The following is a 9,947-nucleotide window of genomic DNA, read 5'->3' as shown; positions in this document are numbered from 1 at the left end:
GTAAAACTATTTGATATTTGTATTGTTAGAACTTAATGTCCAATTTAATATATTATTGAGTGACAACTAATTAATCACTTAACTATGTAAGACCTACATGCCTACTATCTATGTCATTATATGTCCTCTAATCGTCTATATCTTATTGTGTAGCTGCGTGCATATAACAAGCACATATGTTTTTTGTTGGCACATAGCTAATCACCGTCGGTTCCCCCTTCACCATTAGTTTTTTTGTCAGCGTTTGTGAAAATGGGTAGTGATAAACATCAGCATCATTAGCCCATCATATGATCTAGCAGACATGTCCTCTCCATCACCGCTGGCCTAGTATACGATCCGACAGTGATGAAGTGGACATCACTGCCAATCCTGCTTACTGATCGGCGGTGATGATCTCTTCATCACCATCGATCTGGCGTATGATATACACGGTGGCGATAGTCACTTCGTCACTGCTGGTGGGGCGTATGATCTAGCGGTGATGAAGAGCTCATGACCATCGTTGTGGCTTATGATCCGGAGGTGTTGAAAGGCTCATCATCACCGATGATGTGTTTGAGTCGATGGTGATCGATATCTTGATCATCACCACTGGTTTAATTTATTACCAATTGTTTGTTCAGGGCTAGCGGTGATAATGCATTTTTAGAATATTAATTTAGATGTAGCATAATAATTAATAACATTTGAAATGTGATTACATCAAGCCCACGACTAAGCGCATTTTCTAAAATAAGAATCAAAGCCTGGCATTCTGCAGATCCATAATCAAGTTGCTGCAGTACACCGGAGTAAATTGTCTCAGTTGTTCCACACAAAGATCGATGGACCACACCAAAGCCCTTGCATAATGGGATGATTCCTCTTTGATGGACTGCTAAAGGCTTGTCCAGACCTTAACCATAATCGCATAGGAACAGATGATAAGCTCAAAACCAGGTTCAGGAAAAGTTTCCAACCCAGAAATAATTGCACAAATGCAGGTATAGGAAAATCACCATATTGATATATTCCCTTGAGTAGATTCTCCTGAAGACCCATTTCATTGAAACTGTCATAGATACCAACTTCCACGGAGTTTGGAAGTAGCCTGTATCACACCACGTATGTAGGAAAATTAAGTATCCTTATATGACAGCTAATGTCAATATGAATGTCATGCTAATGAGTAAAAAATAATTAAGCTGAAGCAAATAGACAAACACTACCTCATAGTAAGACTTCACTGCCGGTTCACTACACCTATCACTGCTGGAAAATGAACCAGCAGAAGGAAAGTGCCGGTGATGGGGCTTTCCTATCACTGCTGGTTCATATCCTCAACCGACAGTGATATGCTCTACATCACTGCCGGGTTAGGACTAGAACCGGCAGTGTTGATTTGAGCAACACTACTGGCTAGTTTGTGAGCTTAGGTATGGACCCGACAATGTGATATGATTTTCCTATATTCCTATTTACTAATTTATTATGGTTACTGGACTCACATACATCACAAATCCATCTAGATTTATAATACAAATGTTAAGGTAATGTAAGTTACAATAAAAATGTATATATTACAAGTTTTTAGAACATGTTGACATCAAAACTGCTCCTATTCTTGGCTTGCTAAATGCTCAAAGATCCTTCTCTAGTCATCACCTCGTCATTGATGAAGACTGCTAGCTCGTCTTGAAATCTTCTGATCTCCATGTCTAACAGTTGTTGGGTTTTAAGTTCATTGCGCGTTGTTGAAGCAAGATGATATCAAAATGCACGTGTTAGACAAAACAGTACTATGTTTTGTTGAATTAACCGATATACATGAAATGTGAAGCAAACACACCATTTGATTCCCTTCTGTCATGTTGCCGCCGAGGTACTAGTGCATTGCCCACATCACATAGAACCCACATTCATTGTTGGCCACTGGCTGGTCTAGAGTATGTGCTTCCATATAATGAGCCTTGAATTGAATCATCCTGTCCCCATCCATATTTTCCTTAACGCTATGTCACATTATAAAGTGTGAAATGCGGTGAAATTAGAATATGTCATGTAATTAGAAAATTATATGTTATTGGCTTCACTTACTCATTTAGCACTTTGAGTAGGTCGTTGATCTGAGAAAGTTTCACTCTCTTCGAGTCCCACACCTTGACACAGGATTCTACAAGTTTGATATCTATGAGGACGTAATGGTGCCTGCACTCACAAATGTATAATGCAAATCAGTCCTAGTTAATGAATAACCTTGAAAAAGATAATAAGCACTCAGTTAGGGTCGAGAACACATACATGTAGTTGTAGGCTAGGAATATGTTTGATTTATGTTTGATTCGACAGAAGATTCTGGTCAACTCATCAACCAGATCTTTCACATCACAGTGGACGCCTTTGCATGTATTCTCCTTTACTTGCACAGGGTCCAAGAAGGCTATATGATGTAGGCCTTTCTTTAAGCAATATTTTGCCTCCAACCTACATAAGCAAGTGATATGTTCAAATATTGAAGACATAGTTGAGATAATATCATGTGGGTAGGGTACTTACATAGTCCACATCATCATTATTTGAAGATCGAGATCACGCCTCTGGACTAGCTGAAACAAGGACACATATTCGACCCAGCGGGTCTCTTCTTCTTCTTTCTCAAAAATGTAATGCTTGGGGATACAAACACAGAAAGAGCCGCAACCCGCTTTTACAGTATCAACCAAGTAATAATCATGCAATTTATGCATAGGAGTCGATAACTCCTTAATCTCCCTTTTCGTGGCCATTAGATCTTTGCCTTTTTTATACTCGTATGTGACTTTTGCCTTGGGAATTTCTTTTTCACCGCTGTAGATCTTCTCGGCATCTTCCATGCTAACGTTCAATGTTTCGGCCAGTTGTATCACTTGCAAATCAATAGCGTGTTCTTCTTTTTTGTGAACTTGAACACCTGATCCCATTTGATCCATCCCAACACCTTCAAAGGAAAAAAACAAGTATCATCAAAAATATCTAATAACAAGTACTTTACAACAAAAATGTAAGAAATGGGACTATTTACCAAATTTCCTAAGAAACATCATCAAATCATTGCATTAAAGGTATGAGACTAATACCCTCGTACTCATCTAACATCCATCATATGAAATCATTGTTTCCAAAAAAAGCATCTTCGCAAGAGTTAAATAACATTAATGGATATAGAATGTTTTCACTCTTAGCACGGCAAAGTATAGATGGGTTGCACATGCTGTTGTTGAAGAGGTAGAATGAGGACTTGAACATTGAAACTAAGGTAATTTCACATTCTTCTTTTGTCCACTTAACAGTTCTTAAGGACTATTCTAGACTGCAACTTTTCATTTGGCACTTATAAATGGTATCTTCTATTATACATGTGGAGTGTTGAGTCAATTAAAATCCTTCAGATGATGTTATTAAAAGCACAAACAATATGGTTCTTCTTGTTTTTGGAGCAATACAGTGGAAACAATTTTCCCCGGGAAAGCATAAAAGGAATATAATGGCAGAAAATTTTAGCTTCCACTACTTCCATATGATTCTAGAAAGCTATAGAAGTATGCAAAGGCTACAAGCAGAGCTGATATTTCCCCTGATACCCATGGAAATACTATCTTACACTACCCCAGATATGGACATCACTGTCGGTTCAAAAACCCCTTTCTCTGTCGGATTTTGAACCGACAGTGGCATACCGGCAGTGATGAGGGGTTGACATCACTGTCGGTTCTTAAAAACTAACACTGATCTGCAGGAAACAGTGTCAGTTTCTGGCTCCACCCAACAGTATCTAGTTGAACAACACTGCCAGTTTGTAGTCCCAACCGACAGTGATGGTTGCTTCAAGAGAGTTGGTTCTTGGCTCAAGCCAACAGTGTTGAGCAAGCCTACACTGTCAGATTATGGCTCAAGCTGGCAGTGTTGATCTAGACAACATTGTCGGTTCATGGCTCAAGCCGGCAGTGTTTTGCAAGACAACACTATTGGTTTATTGATAACTAGTAGTGTTTTGCAAGACAACACTGTCGGTTCGTTGCTAACCGGCAGTGATGGCCCATTCGCATTTTATTATTTTATAATTGATTTTAATTTATATTTTTTCGTGGAATCGGGTTTCGCTTTATATACGCTACGTAGACGACAGGTCCATCAATATTAAACATTACAAATGTTACGATTATAATTCAAATGTTCTTATCCACATCTCGATCCCTCAAAATAAAAAAAGAAATGTTCTTGGACTTCACACATGCTTCTTAGACTTCTTACAATAATCTGGCGAGCCGCTCTAGGCCATACTGATCCTTGTACCTCACGGATTGTGCAATGGAAAATACTCCATCTTTTTCCAATACCTCGGCTAAGATGAATTTTGCGAGCTCTGATTGTAGTGCAACGATCTCTATGTCTAACAGCCTTTGGTGGTTATATTTCTTGCGCTGTCGTTCAAAAAAGATGATATCCAAAGAGGAACATTAAATTATTTTGTTGAATTATTAACAGACATAAATAAAATAGGGATTATACACACCAACTTATTGGCTTCTTCTGATTTCCCGCCGATGTAGCGAAGCATTGCCCACATTACATAAAATCCGCATTCATTGTTTCCCGCCGGCTGTGACAGGTACTTCCCCTCCATATTGACAACCTTGAATGGGATCGGCGTCCCACCGATATGTCTTCTTCGGACACTGAGCAACATTAAAGGGAAAAACATTAGAAAGCGGTATGTGTGATTAGAAAATAATATGTTATTAGGATCGCTTACTAATTTAGCACTGCCACCAGTGCATCCAGATGATGAAATGGTTTTTTCTTTGAGTCCCACACCTCGATCAGATTTTTGGCAAGATTGACACAAATAAAGACGAAATGGTTGCTACAATCACATAATCCTAATTATCGAATAATCTTAACGAAAAAGAAGCATAAAATTAAAAGCCGAGAACACATACTCACAGTTATAGGCTAAAAGTATGTGGGTTTTCTTCTTCATCGTGAATTCATCAAAAACAGTAATCAATCTCTTTTTTAGGTCTTCCACGTCACATCCATAGAGGCCTAGACATGTCCTCTCATTGACTCGCAAGGGGTCCAAGAAGCCTATGTAATCCCATTTGTTCTTTAGAATGCAAAATTTTGCTATACACCTACATAAAATCATGGGAAGTGCTCAAAAGTTAATAATTTGTCTTGAGAGATTAGTTAATTGTAATATTGTTCGTGTAGGGTACTTACATAGTCCATAGCGTCTACATTTGAACATCGAGAGAGCGTTTCTGGTATAGCTGAAACAAACACTCCCACTCGACATCGAACTTCTCTTCTTCTGGATAATGGAAAACATGTGGCGAACGGATAATAACCTCAAAACCAAAGTCATCCATCTCTGTTGCTTGAGCCATGTAATCTTCATGCAACTGGCGCATATATGTTGTCAGATTTTTATACTCCTCATCGGGAACCAAAAGATTGCCCCTTTCATACTTCATTGCCGGTGTTGCCATCCCTTGTACATCATAATAGATGGTCGCTGTCTCTTCCATGGTTAATCCTAGGTTGTCTTCGATGTACTTCTATATGTCCCTTAAATCTTTATTGTGTATTTCTTTGTCTCTTGTTGTAGCGTATTTATTCTATGTTTGTCTTTCGAATTCGGACTTCAACAAATACGAAGGCAGTGAGGCACATAGATTGAAGAAACTAACACAATCTTCCTTCGAGATGTGTGCTGTAAATTTTTCTTTCATCAAGGTGGTAACGCTGCCACTGAATGGCCTTTTTCTTTTCTGTTGGTCCACTTTGGGAGCATTAGCGACCGAATCCAAGGACCTTTTCTACAACTATGAGGATGTCCTTGATCTTGTTTTGGGCTGAGGTAGAGGAGGAGGAGGATGACGATGAGAATTCTATTTTCCTGGCACTGATGAAGATGGTGGTGGAGGAGGAGGAGGAGGAGGAGTCTCTTTTCTTGGGGCTGATGAAGATGGAGTCAGACGAGGAGGAATAGGAGACCTCTGTCTTCTCGAGGGTGATGGCTTCGGATGAGGAGGGGAGTGATCTCTGCTGGGAGATGGTGAGTGATCATCGTGGGTGGGTAAAGACTCGTAGTCATCCTCATCATCAGAGGACAATTCATGGTCAAGCTTAATGAAACGCTTGTGCCAGGCCACCTAAGAGCCCTTGTTTTGACCAAGTTTTGGCCTGTCTTCTGCTACGGGGTACTCAATGGGTATCTTGTTAAACTTCTTATTCAGTATTCTGTCAATGGTGACATGAGCATACCCTAGTGGAACTGGGCAGCCATTAATTGTCCCATCTCCTGTAGGCTTGGCCTAGCCGAGCGCCACCTTGTCCTTTGTCCATTCCTGATGGATGTACAACCTAACATTGATGGGTTCAGTGATGTCATCCACCGGATGAGGCACATTCGCCTCTTCTTCATCGAGCGGGGTCAATCCACAGCTGCTGTGACCCCTAAACTATAGGCTAAAGGCAGTAGGAGTAGGGTTTTGTGGTACTACTGACCCCTTGGACAGCAAAATTTGCTCGACTCACGCTTCAACGGTCGCCTCAATCTGTGCTTCCATTATGTCTTTCATCTCTTTGTCTTCTCAAATACTCTGCATCCTGTTTTGCTCTACCCCTTGAGCAGCTCCGGTAAGTGTTAGATTCTTGGGGGAATGCTAGTTTCTAAGGAACAACATCGGTTCCTCTAGTGCGATCAGGGTGCTCCTTAGTTATGAGTGCTTGGGTGAGCACGTCTTTCTCCCTATTAGAAGTGTGAGTCCCTTGCCTCACCTCCTCAGTTACCTAGGAGATCCTCTGGATGAGTTCACTCATGGGTTGATTTGAGGAGCTAAAGCTCCCGTCCTCGGCGTGCCGTATATTTCTCCCCATACAGTATAATACCAATCTGGGTTCCCAATTGGGGTCTCAACCTCAACGCCTTCCTCAGCAAGGCGATCTATCTTTTGAAGTTCTGCTTCAAATTCTGGCATCTTTTTAGCGTAGCCACAAGAGCTGAGATGATGAGGATTCATCACTTTCTGCGAATTCTCCTTATTCTTCCTGCTTAGTTCTAAGTACTCCTCGGATAACCTGTATTCCTTGAAATCCTACCAGAAGTCCTTCTGCTTGTTAAACTATCCACCATCAAAATTTGGTTCTTTATTTTGGAGGACAAAATTCTTGTACAATGTCCCCTTGAAATTCTTGAAGCATGTCCCCATGATTTCTTTTGCTTTTTTCTTGACTAACTCCCTATCATACTCGGCTAGGAAAGTGAAATACTCTAGGATCTTGACATCCCATATGTAATCCTTCTCGCTTTCGGGAACCCTTTACCGGTCATCATCTTTCCCAATCCACTTCCTATACTTAATCAGGATGAAGTCCCTAACAAGTAACCTGAGGATAGTCTTGTATTTGGTCAAAGCTATAGGCGGTGAGAGTGGATCCTCAAATTCATTGAACTCAGTAATGTGCCAGTGTGCATTCCTACCAACAGGAATCTTTGACACGCCTCGCTTGGATCTGGCCTTCCTGCTACCCGAACCCTCTAGCTCCTTGGCCGGCGGAGGCTCCTGCTAGAGACACCAAGTAAGCTATGACCCTCTCAATTGATTAGCGTGTGTGGCTACATAGTCACATGATACCAAAGTTACCTGGCCATCTTGGTCATTTTGACCCAGATCGAGCAGGCTAGGCGGGGTCCATGGCTGCTCGTTCTCACCGACCTGATTGACACCATCACCATTTGTCGGATCATGCGGCTCTCCTGTCTCAGCGATATCAGTCACTTCTTGTTGTCGATCTGTTCTTTGGCGACGGGGTAACAGGCGACAATGAGTCATGGCTGTGACACGATCATGATTAGTTTTGGCCGCGAACAACTACTAATAGCATATGTTCACATATATATAATATGTTTAATGCAAAGTCTAATAATAAGTCCACATACAACAAAGTCAAATAATAGCATATGTTCACTAGAACAAATTCATTGTTTGATTAAACACATACAACAAAGTCCACCTACTATTCTACGAAACTAAGCCTACATCAACCTCCAAATAAGAAAAGCGATGACCATAGCCATAATAAAAGCATGACATCTTTCCAAGACCAAGGAGCAATTCTCCTAATCTTCACATCTCTGGTGGGTGGCTTCTCTTCGATCTTTAGTGCCAGCAGATGGTCATGGTTTGCATTCATTGAACCATAGTAGGCTGGTTTCCCATGGTTTGCAAGGTATGCCAGATTACTATAGTAGGCCCTCAAAGCTTCAACTTATGTATTGTATTTTTGTGCAAATTACCAGGGTAGCGATTGACTTGAGCATAGCAATCTTCCTAGGTTTGATAAATCCCAGGCATGTGACCAACATGCACTACATACCATGCCATGGTTGCCTATACATTTAAGTAAATTAGGCATGTGGTAAGTGGTAATGGTAACTCACTGAACAAGAGTTATTATTCAAGTTATATGGGCAAACTAAATATATTTAATGTTCTTTATCCTTGACATGATAAAAAATTATCTCAATAATTAGATTGTTTATTATTCGAAGATTAATGTGGTTTAGTAATCATACTTGCTGCTGCTGCCGAGCCAATTTTAAAAGTTGTTTTTAAATTTTTTTTCCTGGAACAAACATCTATAGATGCCTTTTTTTAAGCATGCTATACATTCCATCAAAATAAATTGACACTCTACCTACAGCGATTATACCTGTACACATTTGACAAGAATCCATCATTGCTTAAGAAAGAGCAGAAATTCTTATCTAACTCTTACACAAATAGAACACTCCCTACCATCACAAATAAGACATCCATAGTCATTAACGTGTACCTTTGACTACTAGTTTCCATTGCTTACAATAATTACAAAGTACAGAGATATCATAACATTATGCAACTACTATTCAAGACAGATATGCTCATATCATTATCACATATTCAATCTAACTATGTCAAGAGGTGTTGATGATCAATGTTTAAATACTTAGACTACACACAGTGCAAAAGGTCACTTAGCTATGACTCGAGGGAATAACTTGTTGCGACAACATGCAAATAACACCAATGGTTCTTAAATAGTTTAAGGCCATGATTACTAGGTCCTCAATAAATTAGTAGGTAGCATAATCTCTTTAGGGAAAAACTAACTAGTTTACGTAATAGCATGTACATACAAAGATAGCTAAACCAAGGAGTAACAGCATATAACTCAATCGAATAAGAATCGGCTGCTATTTGGAAGACAACAATTGTGGGGCATTTCATCAAACACTTAGCTAGCAGTGAGCCACGCACTCACCATGGGGTGGGAAAGCAGCTGTTCGCATGCTCCTAAAGGCCTTGGCGGTGCTCTGACATGGGGCGGTGGATGGCATGGAGAGTGCTCCAGCGTGGGGCGGTGCACGGGTGTCGGCGTCGAAGAAGAGGAGCGCAGGGCTGGGAATGGCGGCATGGGGGACGGTGGATTGGTGCTCCGGCATGGGGTGGTGCACAGGCGTCGGCGTCAAAGAAGAGGAGTGCAGGGCTAGGAACGGTGGTGCGGGGGGCGGTGGACAGGTGCTCTGGCGTGGGGTGGTGCATGGGCATCGGCGTCAAAGAAGAGGAGCGCGGGTCTAGGAACGGTTGGCGCGGGGTTGAAATTTGGATAATTTCAACCCGTGCCGGGCTTTTATACCAGACCTCATCACTGTCGGTTCTAATTACAAACCAACAGTGATGGTGGTACATCACTGCCAGTTATAAGTCTAAACCGACAGTGATGTATAAATATCATTGCTGGGTCATTCTTTAAACCGACAGTGATTGCCGTGTAGCGGTTCCAGCATAAGTAAGTTATCTTTTCTATTTCTTTCGAATACCTCCTACTGGCTTAATGGTTAAGACCCCGCAACTTAGCCCCCGATACCCGTGTTC

The 9,947-nt window shown here is 41.0% G+C and overlaps 1 pseudogene; it reads right to left on the bottom strand.

Annotated features, from left to right (window-relative positions):
- Positions 1 to 1,901: 1,901 nt before the first annotated feature.
- On the bottom strand, positions 1,902 to 9,514 carry LOC136468802 (uncharacterized; annotated as a pseudogene).
- Between the last annotated feature and the right edge of the window lie 433 nt (positions 9,515 to 9,947).

The sequence above is a fragment of the Miscanthus floridulus genome, chromosome 8, assembly GCF_019320115.1.
Source record: "Miscanthus floridulus cultivar M001 chromosome 8, ASM1932011v1, whole genome shotgun sequence".
Classification (NCBI taxonomy): domain Eukaryota; kingdom Viridiplantae; phylum Streptophyta; class Magnoliopsida; order Poales; family Poaceae; genus Miscanthus; species Miscanthus floridulus.
Note: the sequence above shows the minus strand (reverse complement) of the source record. Positions and strands in the feature narration are given on the sequence as shown.